Source organism: Triturus cristatus, chromosome 5_2, assembly GCF_964204655.1.
Source record: "Triturus cristatus chromosome 5_2, aTriCri1.1, whole genome shotgun sequence".
NCBI classification, from domain to species: domain Eukaryota; kingdom Metazoa; phylum Chordata; class Amphibia; order Caudata; family Salamandridae; genus Triturus; species Triturus cristatus.
Window position 1 is genome coordinate 519,632,256 of NC_140588.1, and position 23,771 is coordinate 519,656,026.

Sequence of the window (23,771 nt, forward strand, 5' to 3'; positions counted from 1 at the left end):
GGGGTTGCGTGCATGATTGGTATTTGGGTTGTATATGGCGTTCCCCCCATGTGAGGTGAGTTGTTTGTGTACTCACCAGGCTCTCGGACTCCTTCTAGTCCGTCTACTATCAACGGCGGCAGCGTGGCCATCACCTTCTCCTCCCAGGGATGGTAGTGTACCGGTCTGCGGGGCGGCCCTCCTCCAGTGATGTTGGCCTGGTTGTGCTCGTCCGTCATTTTGCGGCGGACCGTCCTCCGCAGATCATACCACCTGGCTTGGCACTCATGCCTGGTCCTTCTGGTGGCCCCAACAGCATTCACGGAATTGACTATCCTCTCCCACATGGCAGTTTTTTCGGCTATGCTGGTCTGTCTGACCAATGTTCCAAAGAGCCGTCGACAAGGGACTCCAGCTCGTCCTTTGTGAACTTTGGATTCTTGTTGGTGGGCATGGTGTGGGGTGTGGGTGTGGATGGTTGTGGGGGTGGGGGTGTGGATGGGTGTGGGTGTGGATGGTTGTGGGTGTGCAGGTGTGTGTGTGTGAATGTGATGAGGGTGTGTTTGTGATGGTGGTTGTGTGAAGGAGTGCAAGTGTAAGGTGTATTGATGGTTGAAGTATGGTGCAGTGCGTTGTCTGTGGGGTCTGGCAGCAGTGGATCTGTTGCAAAGGATCATGGTTTGTGTGGCTGTGTTTGAACTTTGGGTGGGTGTGTTATAAGGAGTGGTAGTGGTTTGGGCCTCTGTTTATCTGTTTGTCAGTTGCAGGTCAGTGTATAGGATGTATTTGGCCTTGTTGGATATGTTTTGTGGTGTTGTGTGCCTCGGATTGACTCTCCTTGTGTTTTTTTGGTTTGTCTTGGTTCAGTAGGAGTGTTTTTTGCGTCTGTACGGTGCGTACATGGGCCATGTTGTTGTACAGTGCTGTCCTTTGCTATGGCTTAGTACGACTCGTACATGCCTGATGTTGGGTGAGGGTGCTGGTGTGTGGGCCTGGGGTAGGGTGCGTACGAACACGGGCAGGGTGTTGGTCCGCACCGTCCATCGGTGGTGGTGTTTCGCACGGTACATACAAGGGGGGCTGGGTGTAGGGTCCGTACATACACGGGTGGGGAGTTGGTACGCTCCATTCATACACGGGTGGGGGTACGGTCCGTACATACACTGGTGGGGTGGGGGTACGCTCCATTCATACACGTGTGGGGGTACGGTCCGTACATATACTGGTGGGGGGGTACGGTCCGTACATACACTGGTGGGGTGGGGGTACGGTCCGTACATACACTGGTGGGGTGGGGGTACGGTCCGTACATACACTGGTGGGGTGGGGGTACGCTCCATTCATACACGGGTGGGGGTACGGTCCGTACATACACGGGTGGGGTGGGGGTACGCTTCATTCATACACGGGTGGGGGTACGGTCCGTACATTCACTGGTGAGGTGGGGGTACGGTCCGTACATACACGGGTGGGGTGTTGGTACGCTCCATGCATACATGGGTGGGGGTATGGTCCGTACATACACTGGTGGGGTGGGGGTACGCTCCATTCATACACGGGTGGGGGTACTGTCTGTACATACACTGGTGGGGTGGGGGTACGGTCCGTACATACACTGGTGGGGTGGGGGTACGCTCCATTCATACACGGGTGGGGGTATGGTCCGTACATACACTGGTGGGGTGGGGGTACGCTCCATTCATACACAGGTGGGGGTACGGTCCGTACATACACGGGTGGGGTACGGTCCGTACATACACGGGTGGGGTGTTGGTACGCTCCATTCATACACGGATGGGGGTACGGTCCGTACATACACTGGTGGGGTGTTGGTACGCTCCATTCATACACGGGTGGGGGTACGGTCTGTACATACACGGGTGGGGGTACGGTCCGTACATACACTGGTGGGGTGGGGATACAGTCCGTACATACACGGGTGGGGTGTTGGTACGCTCCATGCATACATGGGTGGGGGTACGCTCCATGCATACACTGGTGGGGGTTTGGCGCGTACATCCGCGGCCGGAGGGCATTTTGCGCGTACATGCGGGGTCTGTGGTGGGGTGTTCGGCGCGTATGCGGCCACGTGTCTCCATGCTTGCTATGGGAGTTCGGTCCGTACGGTGTTTTTTCCATACAGTTGTGAAATCGAAAGGACGGGAGTGATCGTACTTGCGCGGTCGGACTTCATTTTTCCGAGTCGTACGGTAAATCGTCCAGGGATGTGTCGGACACAATTTCCGACCCGAGGACGTGTGGGGAACTTTTCCGGATGTGATTCGTATGGAGTTTTTCCCATACGAATCGTACTTGGCAGTTTGTACGCTTCTTGTACGATTCGGACGGAAAAAAGTCCAGATTCTATTCGGACGGGGGAAATTTTTCCAGGATCCGAAACGGCACCTCTATATGTAGTAAATAAATGATTTCTTTTAAGTGATGCTAGTTTAACTACTGTTCTTAAATATTCATAAGAGGTACGCCACAATTTTGTTAAATCCTCTTCACCAAACTCCTGACCCCAGAGCTTCGCAATTTCAATCTCTAATTCCTTATCCATTTCCAAAAAGGCCCAATACCAAAAAGACACCTCTTTTTTCCACTGGACAGATCTCATCACCTGACTAAATTTTGTTTCATCGTCCTCCTCCACCCAAGCCTGTGTGGCCCACCAGGAACTTAATTGGTAATACTTAAATCTTGTTAGCTGCCCCTCACAGAGATTATTCATAACTCCCCAGCTCATTAAGTCTAGGCCCTGCTTAAAATCAGCCCAATAATAGATACCCCCTAGTTTCAAAGGCTGACTAAGCTGATCTCTCAAACATTCGGGGGTGCCAGGAGAATCCCATATTGGAGCATAGCTCGAAAAATATGGGACATTAAAAACCTTCCTAACATACATCCAAGTGTTCAAGGCAGCCTTCAAAACCTTTAGTCTTACTTTCTTAAAAAACTTGGAATCTCCAAACTTAAAAAGAAAATGTCGTTGGCCCTGCGGGGTATCTTTCAACATAGCCAAAAAAAGTGAGCCAATAGATGACTTGTCTATCTTATTAGCCAACATCCGCACATTTTTAAAATGAAAAGCATAACTATATGCAAGCAGATCAGGGAGCGCCAACCCACCCACCTCTAATCTCCTCCTCAACTTCTTCCAAGATATCCTGGGACCTTTGGACGCCCAAATAAAACTACCTATTTTACCCTGAAGTTTTGCTATATCCTTTTTCTTAAAAATTAACGGGATAGAATTGAAAAGGAATGTGATCTTTGGAAGAATAATCATTTTTATCAAGTTCACCCGTCCATATATATTTAGGGGGAGGTTTGCCCATTTTAACAACAGCCCTGCCACTTCCTGACTAGTTTTCCTCCAATTAATTTTTGTAATGTCCTTGACTTTTGTGGAATTAAAATCCCTAAATACCGTATTTGGGTTTTCACCCCATACCTTTGTGAGACCTGATTCCACTCCATAATCTCCGTTTTGTCTGTATTTACTTTATAGCCTGAGACCTGCCCAAATAGCTCTGCCTTCCTCATTAGGTTGTATACAACAATAGATCATCTGCATACAGAGCTAATTTAACCTCATAGTTTTTTGATCTAAAAGGAAGGCTGGAAGTATCTGCTCTAATCAAATTTGCGAAGGGTTCAATATATAAATTAAAAAGAAGCGGGGACAGGGGACAGCCCTGCCTTGTCCCCCTAGAAATATCAAACCAATCAGACAGTGCCCCATTTACCAGAACCCTGGCCTTTGGGCCCCAATACAATTTTTGGACTGCCATAACCATGTCCCGCTGAAATCCAAAACTATGTAGGGACTTCCACAGATAAGGCCAATGTACCTGGTCGAAGGCTTTAGCTGCGTCGACCGCTACTACAGTGAATGGCTCCCTCCGAGTCTCAGCTATATCAATTACCCCTACCAACTGAAAAGGTAATTCATTTAATTGTCTTCCAGGGATAAAACCTCTTTGATTGGGGTGAATAGCCTGTTTTATCACCCTGGCTACCCGAGCTGCTATGACACCAGAAAAGACCTTGTAGTCCGAATTCAAAAGGGAAATCGGTCGATATGAATCGACGCTTCTTGGATCTTTATTTGGCTTTAAAATCAAAGTCACTATAGCCTCTGACCAGGACACAGGAGCATTTTCCCCACTACTGTAAATTAGATTGAACAAAACTTTTAATACTGGGATTATTATATCTATAATGAATAAGAAAGCCTCCACTGGGAGGCCGTCTGGCCCTGCGGCTTTCCCCTTTATCATTCTCTTACATTGAGCTCTGATCTCATCCTCTGTAATCTCTCCTTCTAGAGCTTTCTGTTGCTTATTAGTAAGCTGAGGAAGAGCCGTTAGTTCTAACCACTCGGTAATGTCCTCTAAGTCAGGATAGATATCCTCCCTATATAAATCTCTCATAAAACTGCAAGCCTCTTCACAGATATCATCATTGGTGTGCAATATTTCGCCAGAACTTCTGCTAGTTAATGCTTGGATATTATTTCTAGCTCTATCCGCCTTAGCCTTCCACGCTAATAAGGAGCTACATTTTCTCCATATGCAAAATGCCGGAGTTTACTGGCTTTCCATTTATCAGATTTTTTTTATCAATACGCCCTCGAAATGTTGCCTGTAACCATTCTAACTCTTTACTCAAAATAGGGACTTTATCTAAGTCATCCATTGAGGTCTTCTGTAGTTCTCTTTCTTTCATCTTAATCTCTTCCAATTTATGTTCATCATCTCGTTTCTCCACCCTTCTTTTCCCTATCATTATAGATTTTAAAACTCCCCTTAGGTAGGCCTTATAGGCATCCCAGACTGTTTGATATCTGGCCGATCCGATATTTATATGAAAGAATGCTTCAGATTTTTCACTTAAATCTCTAACTACCCTCTCATCTAAAAAGACAGTTCTATCCACTGTCCATCTTCTCTGCCCCTCCTTTTGCTGTATCATCAACGCCAAGGCAACAGCTGAATGATCTGACACTATCGCGGGAATATGTACAATCTCCAACACGTCCCCAAGCAGCTCTTGATCTACCAAAAAATAATCAATTCGGGAATGGTGTCTGTACTTTTTGCTGTAAAAGGTGAACTCCCGAACGTCCCCCCTCTTAATACGCCAAATATCGATTAAATTGAAATCCTTCATCATACTTTTTAACCTGGCAAATGACTTGGGTGGTGTTATATAGTGTACTTTAGAGGTCCTATCTAGTTCCTTATCCATAACTAAATTAAAGTCTCCTCCTATTACAATGGGTAGTGTTGTCTCTAATAGACAGGATTCCATCTTAATTAAAGCCTCTGGGTTATCATTATTCGGCCCATAATAAACTGCGCATACCAGAGACCGATTTTGAATTACCAGAGTCGCCACCAACCATCTACCTGAACAATCAGTTTCATATTTAAGTAATCTTATTCCATTATTGCTTTTAATAATAATGGCAACTCCTCGAGTATTCCCCCTCTGATCCGAACATACTACCTCCTGAACCCATCTGCACTTTTGAAAACATTGTCTACATTCACTACTTTCCAAATGAGTTTCCTGTAGGAGTATAATTTGAGCAGCGCTTTCCTTAAGAGTTTCCAAAATCCTAGATAGTTTCCTCCTAGATCTCAACCCGTTCACATTCCAGGTTAGAAAATTACCAACTTTAAACTTATCCATTCTCTAACCCTAGAATTTCAATTCTTACCCTACTATCTTGATTGCGGTCCATGAGGATATATGCACTTATCACACCCCCTACAAGGAACATGCGAATGAGGAAAACTACCTATCTACCCTCCCCCTGGGAAACCCCCTTCTCTATCCAAAGGCGATACACTCCACCCTTCGCGGCCTCCCCCATGCCTCCAGAGAGAAGAGACGCAAAAAAAACATGGAAAACAGCCTATCCATAAGTTACCTCCATATCAATATACATGATCCATATGAGGCTTAACCATAATAGCATAAACTTAGATCAGATACCTTATCATACCATCTGTGATAGAAAGGTATCAACCTCCTCTGGATTACTTATATTATACATTTTGTTTTTCCACATAATTTTTAGCATTGCAGGAAATTTTAACTGAACTTGTGCCCCCTTGCTCCGTAATTCAGTGATTCTGGTACCCAATTCCCACTGCCTCTGAGCAGTCCTTTTACCGAGGTCTGACCTGATTTAAAGTACTTTTGCACTTACTTGAGCTCCTTTGACCTAGTTGCAGCTAGTTGCAGTTGGGATAGCACTAGCTCAGCGGATTCGAGCGTTGTTGGAGGTGGAGAACCGCGCTGCGGCCATCGCGCGCTTGACCCTCCAGACACGCCCACTCTCGAGGCCACGCCCATTCCGGGGCGACGCCCACTTCCCCTGACCTTTATAATCGCAGCGTAACTCTAACGCGCCAAACATCTGAAATACTCCTGAGGCGGAAAGCCGGGAGAACTCTGGCCGATTATTTTAAAAATTGTGATTTTACTCTGTGTATTTTAAAGTACTTTTGCACTTACTTGAGCTCCTTTGACCTAGTTGCAGCTAGTTGCAGTTGGGATAGCACTAGCTCAGCGGATTCGAGCGTTGTTGGAGGTGGAGAACCGCGCTGCGGCCATCGCGCGCTTGACCCTCCAGACACGCCCACTCTCGAGGCCACGCCCATTCCGGGGCGACGCCCACTTCCCCTGACCTTTATAATCGCAGCGTAACTCTAACGCGCCAAACATTTGAAATACTCCTGAGGCGGAAAGCCGGGAGAACTCTGGCCGATTATTTTAAAAATTGTGATTTTACTCTGTGTATTTTAAAGTACTTTTGCACTTACTTGAGCTCCTTTGACCTAGTTGCAGCTAGTTGCAGTTGGGATAGCACTAGCTCAGCGGATTCGAGCGTTGTTGGAGGTGGAGAACCGCGCTGCGGCCATCGCGCGCTTGACCCTCCAGACACGCCCACTCTCGAGGCCACGCCCATTCCGGGGCGACGCCCACTTCCCCTGACCTTTATAATCGCAGCGTAACTCTAACGCGCCAAACATCTGAAATACTCCTGAGGCGGAAAGCCGGGAGAACTCTGGCCGATTATTTTAAAATTGTGATTTTACTCTGTGTATTTTAAAGTACTTTTGCACTTACTTGAGCTCCTTTGACCTAGTTGCAGCTAGTTGCAGTTGGGATAGCACTAGCTCAGCGGATTCGAGCGTTGTTGGAGGTGGAGAACCGCGCTGCGGCCATCGCGCGCTTGACCCTCCAGACACGCCCACTCTCGAGGCCACACCTTCCGCCCCTATATCAATGCGCCCTCCCCGGACGCGCAGCGGGCGAGCGCAGCGGGTGCGCCGTCATCGCGCCGAAGTCGCGCCTAAGTCAAGCCCGTATGCGCTCGTCCGCGATCGTACACGGTCCAGGGCCTTACCCCATGCCCCTCGGGACAATCACATACGGTGGAGTAAGCAGGAATTACTTGCCTTACGCCGAAATGTGAATGATTCATGCAAGCATAAACTTCGAGTAGAAGACAACATAGGCTGCGAACATTGCCACTTCTCCTATGACCTTGGTAGGAATACGAACAGTACAGACTACATCATGCACTGCGGACTGCTTAATGTACGCTCATTAAGGAAACACAAGTTAGATCTATATGACTTACTCACTGAGAGGAACTGGGACCTTGTATTCCTAACAGAAACGTGGTTAGACAATGAGTCTCCATTTGATGCCCTTGAGGCACTTCCAGTAGGATATACAATACACAGACAGGACAGACCCATAGGTAGAGGAGGGGGCATTGCAATTGTAATTCGAGAAAGCTTGCAATGCCAATTCAACAGCTCTCCCACCCTGGATTGTGAGGCAGGGAGTTTCACTATTAAAGTGACTAATAGCCATACGATAAAGGGCATGCTAATCTACAGACCCCCAGGCCCTATAGCCAAGTTTGAGGAAAGTCTGGTTGAAGGCATTATGGAGACTGCTTTACGCAATGATAAATTCTTGGTACTCGGAGACCTTAATTTACACCTCAATAACCCCTTAGATCGCGCCAGTAAGAACTTCAGTCAGGCTTTAGGAGCCCTCCAATTGAATCAAATTGTTAGCGGTCCGACACATCAGTTGGGTCACCTGCTGGATCCCATATTTGTAAACTGGGGGGAAATAGAAGCTAAAACCCCTATTCCCATCCCCTGGTCGGATCACTATCTAGTCCCTTTCACCATTCGTATTCCTGGAAGCACACCCCCGCAGCCAACATTATTGTATCATCTTAGGCGGAATTGGGCTACTTTCTCCCAGCCTAAATTCTGCGAGGCACTGACTAAGGGGGGGAGCCCGGGGGGGGATGACGCTGACACGGCTAACACTAATCTTTGCAATCGCATCTCTGAGGCACTGGACTTTACAGCTCCTCTTCAAAAAGCCAAATCCGGGGGCCGTGTTCCAAAAACTGCCCCATGTTTCAACGTGGAATTAAGAGCCATGAAAACCACACTGAAAAGAACCGAAAGAGATTGGCGCAGGACTTTCTCCAAAGAATCTAGAGCCACCTACCTGACTAACAGACGACTCTACCATGGCCAAATTAGAAAATCCAAAACAGCATACTATGCGTCTAGAATCAGTGAAGCTGGTAATTCAACGAAAGAGCTGTTTTCACTCTATAAAACTCTTTCAAGCGGAAAATCAGTCAATGTCCCAGTTGATTGTTCCCCCGAATCATGCAATAAAATTGCAGACTTCTTTTCAGAAAAAATAGCCAAAATCTATTCAGCGTTCCCAACGCAGCCTATAACTGGGACAGAATTTGTCGAAAGCCCCAGGGAATGGGGAGATAGACACAGACTGACCCACTTTTTCGTCCCGCCCCCAGAAGATTTCCTAATAATTTGTAGATCTGTGAGGTCGGGTTCTCCACGGGACCCTACCACACCTAAACGTCTAGCGGATAGTCTGGTGGTATTAGAACCTTACATCAGACATCTACTAGACGTGTCTTTTAGTACCATGACAGTACCTAAAGACTGGAAAAAGGCGGTGGTCCTACCTTTAAGGAAGAAACCTACCATTAGTTTTGAGAAACTTGAGAACCTGCGGCCAATCTCACTCCTACCATACTTAGCCAAAGTAGCCGAAAAAACGGTCAATCTACAACTGATGGATTTCGTTGAAAAAGCCACATTATTACACGATACTCAATTCGGCTTTCGTCCCCGTCACTCTACAGAATCTGCATTACTGACGGTGGTGGAATCCCTACGTCAGGGGGCGGATGAGGGTCACACCATGGCCCTCATCCTACTGGACCTGAGTGCAGCATTTGACACTGTAGCTCATGCCAACTTGCTACAGTGTTTGAATAACGGAGGAATATCTGAGGCTGCACTTCAATGGATCCAATCCTTCCTGACTGGGAGAAGCTTCCAAGTCCGCCTGGGTGATCACTACTCTAGAGACATAGGTCTGGGACAGGGCGTTCCCCAGGGATCATCCCTGAGCCTAACTTTGTTTAATCTTTATGTCTCTCCAGTGGCTTCAATTGCCGCGAGTCATGGACTGAAAATCGTGTCATATGCCGATGACACGCAGTTGGTTATCTCCCTCTCACGAGTGCCCGGACTTGCTATGGACAGTTTCAGAGCTTGCATGCAAGATCTTGCAACCTGGATGTCCACTAATTGCCTGAAATTAAATGGCAACAAGACCGAGGTACTCGTGGTGGGGGGGAGTCCTTCCGCCTGGTCGTCGGCATGGTGGCCCCCAGGCCTAGGGCAGGCACCTATGCCCCGTCAGGAAGTTAAAAACCTGGACGTATGGCTCGATGCTGACCTGTCTTTTGGACCCCAAATAAACCGAGTGGCGGGTGTCTGCTTTAGCGTTTTAAAAATCTTACGCAAGGTCCTTGCTCTCCTTCCTATGTCCGCCCGGAGAACGCTGGTACATGCCCTCGTGACATCGCGCCTAGACTATGGCAACCTATTGTATTTAGGAGCCACCTGTAAGGCAATAAACCGCCTCCAGGTATTGCAGAACGCGGCAGCCCGCCTCATCCTTAAAACTCCTAATAGATCGGATTCGAAAGCTGCCCTTCACACTCTCCACTGGCTGCCAGTGAGAAGCAGAATGGAATTTAAAGTCCTCTGTACCTGCCATTGCATTCTTGCTCGGAAAGCTCCTATACCACTCCTGAACCTTGTTATCAAGTATGTACCTTCTCGCGCTCTGCGCTCTTCTCACGGAGGTCTACTTGTGGTCCCTAGGGTCAGAAAGGCTCGCATGGGTGGACGCTCTTTTCGCCATTTGGCAGCGAAGCGCTGGAACGCCCTGCCTCTTAATCTCCGCCTAGACCCCTCGGAATCCAGCTTCCGGAAGAACTTAAAAACTCACCTTTTTTCAAGATAGTCGAGCCTACTCCTCACTACTGCTTTGAGTCTTTCAGCTGTAGCGCGGGGACACGCTTTCTAGCGTAACCAAGCGCTTTATAAACCTCCCTAATAATAATAATAATAATTTGATAGGAAAATCCATCATGACTTAAAGGACCCCCTTTCAGAGCCCGTTGCAGCACCAGCTCTTTAACAGCAAATGTTAAGAAGTTTATCAAAATCTTTCTAGGTGTCTTCCGATCCAGACTCAACCTAAAGGGGTCCCTATGGTCCCTCTGGATTTCCTTCTCCCAGTCAATATCGGGCCTATCTATCAAAACTTCTTTCAAGAGGCAGCAAATGAGGGCCTTAACATCCCCTTTCTTGGCCCCCTCAGGAATTTTGAGAAATCTTAGATTGTTCCAGCGGTATTGCGTTTCATGCCGTTCCAAGTCATCTTGTAGTATTTTATTCTGTTTCCTTAAGAACTCAATATCCTTGGAATTATCCATTACTGTTACGGAGAGGGTTTTAACTTCCTCTTCTAATAGCCCGGTGCGCAACGCAAGATCATCAAGCTTCTCCCCAAGCACTTCACATTTCTCACGAATCGCCTTTCGATTTGTTTCAGATATCTCAAATTTTGAGAGAATATCTTGGCGTAGGGCAAGAAACATCTTCTCCATCAGAGGTTCCCCTCTATCACCACTTGTATTGTCCTCCTTTTGGCTAACATTCTCTGCCTGTCTCCCATTAATTATTCCCTCAGATGTCCCAATAGCGCAAGTGGGACTAGAGTCGGGACTAAACTCAGAGATTGTCCCAGGACTTAAGGTATCAACTTGTGACTCTGCACCTTGTGGAAGCGCCGCCAACGGAGTAAAACGGTTCTCCAGAGAAAGTTAAGCGTTTTTTGGCATATGCTTCCGTGTCTGTGAGCATTCAACCTGCTCCATGATTTTAAAATAAGATCTCAATGAGGGCGCGGGTTTGGCAGACACACACCCCCCCTTAACGTCTAAGCTTTCCACCCGCCTTCGACAATTTCTTTTTGGGAGAGGCTGCAAGGGTCTCAACTCCAGCCGACAATTCCCTGCTGATACCACCCTTGCCTCCCTTGCCTTTACCCCTTGCCTCTGGCAGTGACCGGAGCTGGTATCGATTTTTTACTGAATCCCCGAGTTTGTATTTCACCGTGTTATCAATGCTCCCCTTATCACAACAATCGTCCCCACTCTCTCTCACTTCTTGATGTGGCTTAAGGTGTGATGCCGTCAAATTGGGGTCACTTTCCATTGGTCCCAGAGCCCCTCGCACTGAGCCGTATACCCAAATACCCGAAAAACTACCCGTTTCCAATTTCCTACCTCCTGTCACACCGCCCTGCTGCTGAAAGTTCGCTCGGGTATTATGGGGCATAGATCTTATGAATCTCCTCCAAATGCTGCCGCTACTAGCCCCGCTCTTGACTCCGTTCTCCGCCACAAGGTTATGCCCTGTGCTCTCTCTGCCTTTCACGGCCCGGAAGCCAGTTGCCGTGAGCACAGCGCGAGCCCTCCGAACCCCAAACACCTCGCTGCGGCTCAACATCCAAAGCCATAGACTGGGAGCACCAGACAGCACCAGGTAAGCCAAAATTTCAAAATGAATGGAGTGAAACTTATCTTAAAGTTTATGTTAAATTCATAGTCTGATGCAGTGTTGTGGCTGTTTCTCTTTTCCAAACAAATCTCCTATCGCAACGCTCTCTCCCCTCTAGGACCGGGAGCTCGCGCGACCGGCGTCAGCCCGCCGCCATGTTTCCCCCGATATCTCCACTTCTGTCAGCTTCCCCGAGAAGGCTTGAACTTCTAGATGTGCAGTGATTACTAAAACACATCTGTGGTGTCATCAAGAGAAACGTGATGTTGGAGGTAATCCAATGAATTAGAGACCTCAAGGATCTAATAGGTAGGTAAACCGGCCAGTTGTGAGTTAGTACCATCTAGTTCGTTAAGCCCATTATTCACAGTGTCCAGTAGTAAGTTAAGGATAGGTCCCAGGTCACCACCCCGATGTCCTAGTGACACTTTCTCAAGTACCACCCACCTCATAGACTCGGCTGGATGTGTCATGTTTCTGAAATGTTCAACTAATGGTGCCCCTATCGTGTTGCATCTGATTCTACTACAGTGTTGTAGAATGCGCGTCTTCACTTTTTGCTTGGTTTGCCCGATGTATAGCTGGTTGCATGGTCATTGGATGGCATAGATCACATCATTGGAATTGCAATTGGTGTGTGTCTTTAATTTAATGGTGTGATGTTTATGTGTGAAGGTCTTGATTTCAAAAGTCATTTTACAAGCTTTGCATTTGGTGCATTTGTAGTGGCCCACTATTGCGGGTAGGTTCCACATCCTTTGGATGGCTTGTTCAGGGGGCATGTGCAGGAGTGCACGGACTACATGATCACTGACGTTTTTGGTTTTCTTAAAGGCATGCATTGGAGGGTCTTGGGTTTCCATGATATCTGAAATAAGACCCCAGTGTCCATTCACTAATTTCTTTATATCATTGCTCTTGATACAAAATGTAGTCACACAGATTATTCTATTGATCTCGTTGGGACGTTCCTTGGGTGTCATTAATGTTTCTCTGTTGTTATACCACGCTCTTTTTCTTCCTCTTTTTACCAGTCTTTTTGGGTAACCACGGTCTATAAGACGTAGGATTAGGTCCTCCGATTCTTTGAAAAAATCCTCCTTCAATGAGCAGTTCCTCCGTAGACTAAGGAATTGGCCAAATGGTAAATTGTCTCTGAGACCTCTTGTATGGTGGCTGGTGTACCTCAAAAGTGTATTAAGTTCAGCTGGTTTCCTGTAGAGGGTGGTATAGAGGTGATCTTCCACAGTCTTGATGCTGATATCTAGGAAGTCAATGGTTTGTCTATCCCAGTGGATGGTGAACTTGATGTCATTAGAACAGGTGTTGAGCCACTCGAAAAAGTTATTCAATTGGGAGTCATCCCCTGTCCAGATTAAAAGGACATCATCAATATACCTACGCCATTCAGTGATGTGTAGGTTGAATGGATTGGTGTCTGAGTGGATGTGGCTGTTTTCAAAATCGTCCATAAACAGGATCGCCAAGTCCGGAGCAAATGCTGCACCCATGGCTACTCCTTTTGTCTGAATATAGAATTCATTTTGAAAGGTGAAGTAATTAAACATCATCGCTACCTCCAAGAGGTCCACTATAAACTCTGTGGGTACCATGGATGGTTGTGGTCTTTTTTTCAAGTGCTCTTCTGATCGCATCCAATGCTGGCTGTTGTTGGATACTGGTATAGAGCGAGACGATGTCTAATGTTGCTAGTATTTGTCTTTCTGGGTCAAAACTCATTTTGTCCACTAAATTAATAACCTGCATTGTATCTCTGAGATACGTTCTCATGTTTTCAGCCAGTGGTTTTAGGAAGAAGTCAATGTTTTTGCAGACTGGTTCCAGAAGGCACCCACATCCTGAAATAATAGGTCTTCCTGGTGGTTTCTGCAGATTTTTATGCACCTTAGGTAGGGTATAGATGGTTGGAAGACGTGGGTGTTCAGTATTCAGGTATTCAAACTCCTTCTCTGAGAGGAAACCAGCCTGCTTCCCCTTTTCCATGATTCCTCTTATCTTTTTGCAAACCCTCTCTGTGGGGTCACTGTTAGTAATGGTGTAGCTTACACCATCCTGGAGTTGAGAATATATTTCGGTTTTGTAATCTTCAGTGTTCTGCACCACAATTGCTCCACCTTTGTCTGCCGGTTTGATTACAATGTTTTTATTTTCTTTTAGTGTGCCCAATGCTTCATGTTCGCCTCTTGTGATGTTGTATTTAACATATTTTTTGGTGGCGCATGCTCGCATGACATCACGGAGTTCCACACTTTCATAGGTTAAAATCTTGTGTGGCATCGAGTGCGATGGTGGCATGAAGGTGGATGGTGGTCGCATTCCGGTGGTCGATGTAGACGATATCGGCAAAGAATGTTTAACAAAAATGTCTCAGGCGAACCCTTCTAAAAAAACGGTATAGTTCTGATTTCACATTAAAGAGGTTGGGGTGTGACGTGGGTACAAAAGAGAGCCCTTTACTCAGGATACTGGTTTCATTAGCAGCTAAGAAATGTGAGGATAAGTTGATGATGGGGCTTCCTGGTTGGTACGGCATCTGATTGTTTTCTTCCAAATGTATTACCATCTGTAAGTTCTCCTCCAGGTATTGAATTCCCCGTGGTTCTCCGACTGGAAACGGACTTGTTTGGGGTTCTGTCCTTCTTGACGTCCCGTGTTCCAATTTTGTTGGTTCCGTCCTCTGCGGCCCCCTCTGTATAGTATATAATAGGGCAGGTATGTAGAAATCAAAAACCTTTTAAGGGGTTCACTGATGCACCTGGTCCCTAAACCAACAAAGAAGAGGTTGGCACGTAAGCTGGAATAGTAAAACACAAGTTTATTAACCTCACATGAGGGAGACTGACCTCACATGAGGGAGACTGCGTCAATACGGTACCCTCAGGCCACTGTAATGAGACAGTCTAAGGAGTACAGAGAACATGGGTCTTATATATACATTTGTTGCATAGTCAGCATGAGACCAAGGGGTGGTACTGGCACATACAAGAATAGTTATTGACTAATATGGGTATACAAAAATTGCTTGCTCAACAAAGTGGGGGGGAGACATTTCTCCTTACATCAGTAAAAACAGCCTGACAGTTATACACTAAGAGCATTCTGGCAGCTACAGGTCTTTCTGAGCATGTGCAAGGCTCTGGCTCAGTGCTGAAGAAGTTAACTCAAATGGATGACACAAACAGAATACAAGGGCAGTCAATAGTGAAGAGGGAGAAAGCACATGGCGAGCACATGGCTGCCACAAACAAAATTTTCTTCAGCTGATGTGAACAACCATTGCAGCTAGTTTCCACAGATGGCCATTTTAGCATTAGCTGAAGATATCCGCTATGATCTAGAATGAATATAGTGGTACAAAAGGGGGTGGTGATGGACGGAGCATCAGAACCAATCAAACACTCACACCCAGTCAACAGATCTGGGTTTGATCCATCACCGTTCTTTAGCCCACTCTGCCACCCCAGTTCAGACATGGCCATATGCAAATCAGTCTAACCCTGTGCCTCATGGGAACAGTCCAGCCCGAACTGCCAAGCCATGCCTTCCCTGGACCGGAAACAAGCTTCCTAGGACTGGTTTCTGGCATTTCAGCCGTCTTCAGCCAGGCTTGCTTGAATCCAGTGGCAAAGTGAGCAAGGGACTCACGTCTGAGCATACCCTGCCAACTTATGGCGAACAAAGCGGTACAAAAGGGGGTGGTTATGGACGGAGAATCAGAACCAATCAAACACTCACACCCAGTCAACAGATCTGGGTTTGATCCATCACCGTTCTTTAGCCCACTCTGCCACCCCAGTTCAGACATGGCCATATGCAAATCAGTCTGACCCTGTGCCTCATGGGAACAGTCCAGCCCGAACTGCCAAGCCATGCCTTCCCTGGACCGGAAACAAGCTTCCTAGGACCGGTTTCTGGCATTTCAGCCTTCTTCAGCCAGGCTTGCTTGAATCCAGTGGCAAAGTGAGCAAGGGACTCACGTCTGAGCATACCATGCCAACTTATGGCGAACAAAGCGGTACAAAAGGGGGTGGTGATGGACGGAGCATCAGAACCAATCAAACACTCACACCAAGTCAACAGATCTGGGTTTGATCCCTCATCGTTCTTTAGCCCACTCTGCCACCCCAGTTCAGACATGGCCATATGCAAATCAGTCTGACCCTGTGCCTCATGGGAACAGTCCAGCCCGAACTGCCAAGCCATGCCTTCCCTGGACTGGAAACAAGCTTCCTAGGACCGGTTTCTGGCATTTCAGCCATCTTCAGCCAGGCTTGCTTGAATCCAGTGGCAAAGTGAGCAAGTACTCACGTCTGAGCATACTCTGCCAACTTATGGCGAACAAAGTGGTACAAAAGGGGGTGGTGATAGACGGAGCATCAGAACCAATCAAACACTCACACCCAGTCAACAGATCTGGGTTTGATCCATCACCATTCTTTAGCCCACTCTGCCACCCCAGTTCAGACATGGCCATATGCAAATCAGTCTGACCCTGTGCCTCATGGGAACAGTCCAGCCCGAACTGCCAAGCCATGCCTTCCCTGGACCGGAAACAAGCTTCCTAGGACCGGTTCCTGGCATTTCAGCCGTCTTCAGCCAGGCTTGCTTGAATCCAGTGGCTGGGTTCAAACTGGAATGGCATGGTGAGCAAAAAAAGCGATGGATTTAGGCCCAGATCTCTGTACTGGGGTGAATGTATGACATTGTTCTGCATTCTGTCCATCAAGTGTTGTTTTTGCATTTGTCACCCCGAGTGGGACGGGTATGCTCAGACGTGAGTCCCGTGCTCTCCATGCCACTGGAATCAAGCTATCCTGGCTGAAGAGGGGTGAAACCCCGAAACCGGTCCTAGGATGCTTGTTTCCAGTCCAGGGAGTACCTGGCTTGGCAGTTCGGGCTGGACCGTTCCCATGAGGCACAGGGTCAAGACTGATTTGCATATGGCTGGGTTCAAACTGGAATGGCATGGTGAGCAAAAAAACGATGGATTTAGGCCCAGATCTCTGTACTGGGGTGAATGTATGACATTGTTCTGCATTCTGTCCATCAAGTGTTGTTTTTGCTAGAAGGAATATAGGAAATATTTTGCACATTTATTCTCATAAATTCATTAATATTCTAATCTTTTGCTAGGTGGGCATTTACATTCTAAACATTTCATTGAACAAGTATATATAAGGTATAAGCAGGAGAAAATAATGGCTATTATTACAAACAGAACTATCAATATTTTCCAACACCAAGCAGAAAGCAAATCCCATAACCAGCCAGTCCAATTCTATGTTTCAGGCCTTCTATGTATTTTTAATAGACCTTTCCAATGTTCTTTTCATGAGGGCTAGAGTACCAATTAATATATTCAGGAAGAGGTCAAAGAAGAATTTATCAACTTTTGAACAAAACGTTTCTCCTGCAGAATAAACATTCCCAATGCAAATATTAAAGCAATTAGACATATTGCTACAAAAACAATCTTCACTCCGGGGGACCAGGAAGACCACATGGGGCCATGGGAATTAGGACGAGGAGCCGCAAAGGGCTGCTCCTCCTCAAAAATGGGACGACCAAACGGGTACATTACTAACAAAAAGTCCTTGAGGAATTGAAGCCGCTGTACAACCAGCCAGAGGGGAGTCTTCTCCCTGTGTCCGTCTGAGCCTCACAGGCAGGTTCCTATTGTTCACCCAATGGTGGAGTTGCACAACTTGCAACTCAAGAAAACAATCACGTCCCAGTTTTAAGGGAAAAGTTTCTTCTTTCAGGATAGGGCAATCACCCTCCACAGGGCAAATACCCTCAACGATCCTGTCCAGTGTCTCAGGCAGTGCACCAGTTTTCTTCACTTTAATCTAACAGGCACCAAAGGCACAACACCTGTACCCTGAACTCAAGTCCTTCCCTCACTCCTGTGTTGCTCCGCTGACGCACTGCTCTTTTGTCGGGCCACAGATTATACCCAGTATGCCCAGGTATCTCTTGATTAACAGAGGTGACTTGCATTCACTTGGAGACCAGGACTCAAAGGCTTGATGCTGGGATATCTGAAGCAACCCTTTTTTCAAAGGGGGTCACCTCAAGCAAAAGCCTCCTTGCCATCCTTGTCGGTCTCTGGGCATCAAAAACTGCAATCACAATTTATCCATTCTGATTTGTGACCCAGTCTTTCGCCCAAGACAGTGGCAGGCGTACACATTTCATGTCCCAGTGCGTCCGGCCTTCTACCTTCACTGAGGTCCTAGTTGCCAACAATGCCTGTGCTGGTTCCCTGCACCTTGGCTTCAAGCTGGACTGGCACTGACTCTCCAGACTGGATCTCATGTCCGAGCCCCTCTGGCAATGGTTGTAAGGCAGCAAATATCTATTGGTGGACAGAACAAAAGGTCTTTAGACAAGGCATACAAATAATCTATCAACAGAGTTGATAGTCTCAGAATGCTTTCTTAGTCTTGGGGCGCCTCATACATTAGCAAGGCACCCAAGAACCACTTCATCTATCTGAGAGTAAAAAACACCCTGGACCTATTAGTGGGTATAAAAGGAACTTTTTGGTGAACTGACAAGAGTAAAACGTTACACTATTTGAAGCCGCCAAGGAAGTCTGTGTTCATTACTAAATTCTGAGGAAAAAAAAAAGAAAAACAATACAGATATATTCTAAATCCTTACATTTGTGAATTCCTATATTATTCATCTGAAGAACCTCAAGAAAGGGAAGTTTTAGAACAAGCATTCTTTTGTGCTTCTTGTCTTAACAAGCTTGTGTTTCATAAGTCATAACCTTTCACTACTTGTACAGGACTGCAGACACTTCTAAAATTATTTTTCTTACGTAAAAACACCTACATTGTACGCTTAGGGGCATGCTCTCATGTTATAGGCGCAGCGGGAAAATCTAAAACTGCTATTTTAACAGGGATTCTTATTACATAAATAACTAAAAAAATCTTCAACATAGTGGGTACATAAATTTCTACAGCAGAACATGTTGTAACAAAAAAGCTCCTATAAAACAATATTTTCCTTCAAAAATGTTTGCTGAGGATCACATGGGCGTCTTTCCTGACATTATGAGCCTCGTGCATTCTACTTTTCACGATCTGGACTATGCAACATCATTTTCAAAGAAAAAAAAACATTCACCAGCTTTAACAAGGGCTGTCAGCTTATTTACACAGACTAACTAATAAGAGACTAGCAATGCCCTTATACAACTGTATATAGCATGAGAATAACATATAGTTCCCCTTAAAGGTCAAATAAGGGAACAGCAGCCTAGACTACTCATCCTTTCATAATTTCATCAGACAGGATGGGCAGTAACATGACATATTTATTTATTCATTTTACTAATGCTAACAATTTTTTCAAAACAGTTTTATTGAATTGCCAATTAAATGTCTCATGGCCGTTCCTAGACAGCTTAGTCAGGCTCAAGAGAGAGTGAGAAAAAGAGATAGAGAGAGAGAGCACATAAATCAAGAAAAATGACAATGTGTTACTTAATTTTGCTTACCCTTAATTTGCCCAAAGAGCTAATCTCCCTAATCTCCTCCCCATGCGACAGTAGGTAACCTGAAACAGGTAACCTTCTGTCGACACTCTCTATCCCTAGTTTTGGCAAATGGGCACAAATAAACTTGTATGAGGTAAATAGCACATTGAGCTAGCTAGAAAACATTAATATTCAACTACCAATTCCTTTAGCAATTGTACTAGTGTAACACGAGGGCGCATGAATGCAAACTAAATCTCATTGCCTCCTTATCTCAGCACTTGCACAGTAATCTTTAAACTAAAAGCATTAGTGCTATGTACATGGCAGAGCTATTCTCTGCATATGACCTACAGACGCTGCTATCCCTTGATAATGTTATTCAATAGAATAAACCCCACCTGCATAGCATATCTCCTACACTTGTGTTATTGTGCAAGAAACCAGTGATATTCCCATGTGCTCCTAACAGAATATGCAATATTTCCTTTAGCCAATGTTACCTAAAACAGATCTGTAGTGCTTTACCCTACAATGTGAGAATCAGAATATTTAATTAATACAAAGAAATCAGTTGATCAAACTACTCTTCAACATTACAAGCCTCCATTGTGTAATGTAGACATCACATACTGTCAAAGTGGCTCCCTGCTAGAAATTTCACGTTCAGTATGGCTCGTCATTTCTAAATGCAGAACTTGGCCTCTGACCCTTAAACCTGTTATCCCCTGTCAGTAAGGCTATTCCGTGCGGTCTTTCCAATTCAATGCAGCTCTGGAGATTCACAGCTGAAAGGCACTCCTATTCCGTACCTGTGTGCTAACAATTAGGTAGGATAATAACTTCTGCTGTTTTTTTTTTATACTCATTTTTATTTGTGTGCAGTGTATGGTGTGCTTTCTAGCAGTTCAGAGGTCAGCTGCTTGTTCTATACTTGCATGTGTGCATTGTTGAAGCCTGAGATCAGTTTGAAAACTGCCTTGAGGGGCAGAACTGCTTTTAAAAAGTAAACTGTGCCCAAATTCGACTTTGGTGGTAGGGGCACTTAAAAATGCATAACCTACAATGTTTTGGCATATTAGAGACCCCCAGGGTCTCTCCTAGATATCCCAGGGGTGGGGGATCAGAAATGTGTAAGGTACACCCTTAAAAAATGAGGTTTTATACACCTGGATAAGCAAAATTTCACATGTCACACCCCACATTGTTGTTAAGTGCTGCTTAAATTTAACTTTGATGCTAGGAGCTTATATTTCACAGTATGATTATTAGACATTACAAAGATCAAAAACGATTTTAGTGCAATTATTTTGAATCATTATTTTTTTTCAGATAGTCAAAATTATTTTTTAATAATTATCACTGACCCTTTTGATTGTTCACACATATGAAAAACAAGCCTCATTCCTTTCCTTTTGCCTTCAAATGCATTTATTTATAACACTAAGCACAGAAGCTTTACTGAAACCTAAAATAGCTTGCGCCACTTTTTAAAGGGCAGTAATTCATTACCACCAAAACCACAAATGTACTTATGTAAAAAGCAACGAGAAAGAAAGTCCTTACTTTTAATCCTTTCTCTTTTATCCAAAATAATAAAACTGTAATTCTAACTGTTAATATCAGCAGTCTTTAATGCACGTGCCTTCATACAATGTTTCCCACGGCTTAATCTGTAACTTTGTGGCCAGGAATAGCCATGTGTTTACTCAGCTGTGTTTCATGACCAGCAGGTCTCAACGTCTCATGCCTTTTCAAGAGAAAAAGGCCTTACTAAATCCTAATGTCCTCACGGAAACCCCAAAAAGATGATAAACCATTTATTATCCCTGTGACAGCATCCTTCGAGCAGACAGCTTTGAATAGCTGCAAAAAGAAAGGCTCTCTTTATGGTGCTGGAATTTTGAGCACAGTTCAGTCTAAGTAAAACTCAGGCATTCCAAGCCAGTCAAAATCTATCATTTTTGTAATGTGGTGAAAGAGACACTTTTATTTTACAGCAACTAATTACTCAACTAATGTGAATGCCGTTTAATATCTAATACAATGTATCTAAGGAGAATGTTGTAACATTTTATATTGAGTCCTAGGTGTGTAAAGCAGACAATTTCGTTTTTTCTTCCTTTTTATGATGCCTATTTTTTTTCCAATGACATTTGCATATCAAAATAACAACAACAAACAAATTGAGCTCATTCCAGACATTTTCAAGAAGGGGGGTCACACATTCAGAAAACACAACACTGCTTGTTCAAAGCTAGCCATTCTCACACAAAAAACATAGTTTACTTACTGAAACAAGTACTTCACAGGTATGTCAGTCCACAACCACATACAACAAACAAGACAATTAACCCACAAATCAACACTTAGGACAAAGCAAGAGACAGCCCACAGACTGTACTCAAACCAAACCATTTGTAAATACCAATTGTAAGTCATATTTACAAAAAGAGCTCTCAAAAGTAATCCAAAAGACTGCATCAAAACAACCCAAAGACTGTTCCATGTTCAAGAAGCCAAATACACCAAATTACCAGTTTGGCTGGCAGAACACTCAAAAGCGCTCTATATCACCACTTATGAATTTTACTAAGTGCGCAGATCAGGATCCTTTTTATGTATATATATTTTGTTCCATGATTTACTAGTCAGCATGGAAGAAATACCTTTTTTAATATACCTAAACCTATTTAGGTATCTCCTCTAGGGGAATCAACTGAGTATTTCCTAAATCCATATTGGTACCTCCAAGACAGCAACACTTACTATGAAGTGTGCTAAAAACAGGCATGCCAATAATGTTGTAGCATATAAAATATTATTCACCAAGGGGCACTTAACACAATGTGTGCCGTTCAAGTTTTCAAAATTTAGAGAAAAATCTCTTCATTACCTGCCTTCATTTGCTGCAGCAAACAAACAAACAAACAAGAGCTTGGCCAAGTCATTCCAAAAAGTGTTGTTACAGCAACCTTACCAAACCAAAGTCTCCAGCTTCCTCTGCCAAGTTCTGAGCGACCTAACGGTCGTTTAAAAATACTAACACAAAAGAAGTTCTCAGTCGGGAGCGGCTAACACCTGGAGGGAAAATACATTGGTCTGCAAAGACAAAGAGTCTCCTTGCGTAGGGTACCTCCTCAGTAGATTCCTATCCTGTACTCCTCAGTAGATTCCTGTCTTCCATCAAGACCACCCCCTTGAATAGCCGCTTCTCCGATGAGCCCTACATTGGGCGCTAATTTGTAGAAATAAAAAACCTTTTATGGGGTTCACTGATGCACCTGGTCCTTAAACCAACAAAGAAGAGATTGGCACGGAAGCTGGAATAGTAAAACACAAGTTTATTAACCTCACATGAGGGAGACTGACCTCACATGAGGGAGACTGCGTCAATACGGTTCCCTCAGGTCACTGTAATGAGACAGTCTAAGGATTACAGAGAACATGGGTCTTATATATACATTTGTTGCATAGTCAGCATGAGACCAAGGGTAGGTACTGGCATATACAAGAATAGTTATTGACTAATATGGGTATACAAAAATTGCTTGCTCAACAAAGTGGGAGGGGAGACATTTCTCCTTACATCAGTAAAAACAGCCTGACAGTTATACACTAAGAGCAGGTGCATTCTGGCAGCTACAGGTCTTTCTGAGAATGTGCAAGGCTCTGGCTCAGTGCTGAAGGAGTTAACTCAAATAGATGACACAAGCGGAATACAAGGGCAGTCAATAGTGAAGAGGGAGAAAGCACATGGCGAGCATATGGCTAACTAAAATGGCTGCCACAAACAAAATGGCTTCAGCTGATGCTAACAGCCATTGCAGCTAGTTTCCACAGGTCGATTAAAACTACCTCTAAGTCTCTAGCATATAATAGGGCATTGCAGTTTAGAGGCCAGCAGCCCTTTTCTACAGTTGCATGTGTGCACTGCTGAGCCTGAGGTCAGTTTAAAAGTAGCCCTGTGTGTGCAGAAAGAGGCAATAGAGGTGCAGAAAGAAGGAAGAACGGTGCAGAAAGAGGCAAGAGAGGTGCAGAAAGAAGCAAGAGAGGTGCAGAAAGAAGCAAGAGACTTACAGAAAGAGGCAAATGGAATATAGAAAGAAGCAAGAGAGGTATAGAAAGAAGCAAGAGAAGTACAGAAACAACAGAGGTGCAGAAAGAAGCAACAGCAATGCAGAAAGAACCAACAGAGGTGCAGAAAGAGGCAAGAAGGGTGCAGAAAGAGGCAAGAGGGCTGCAGAAAGAAACAAATGAGA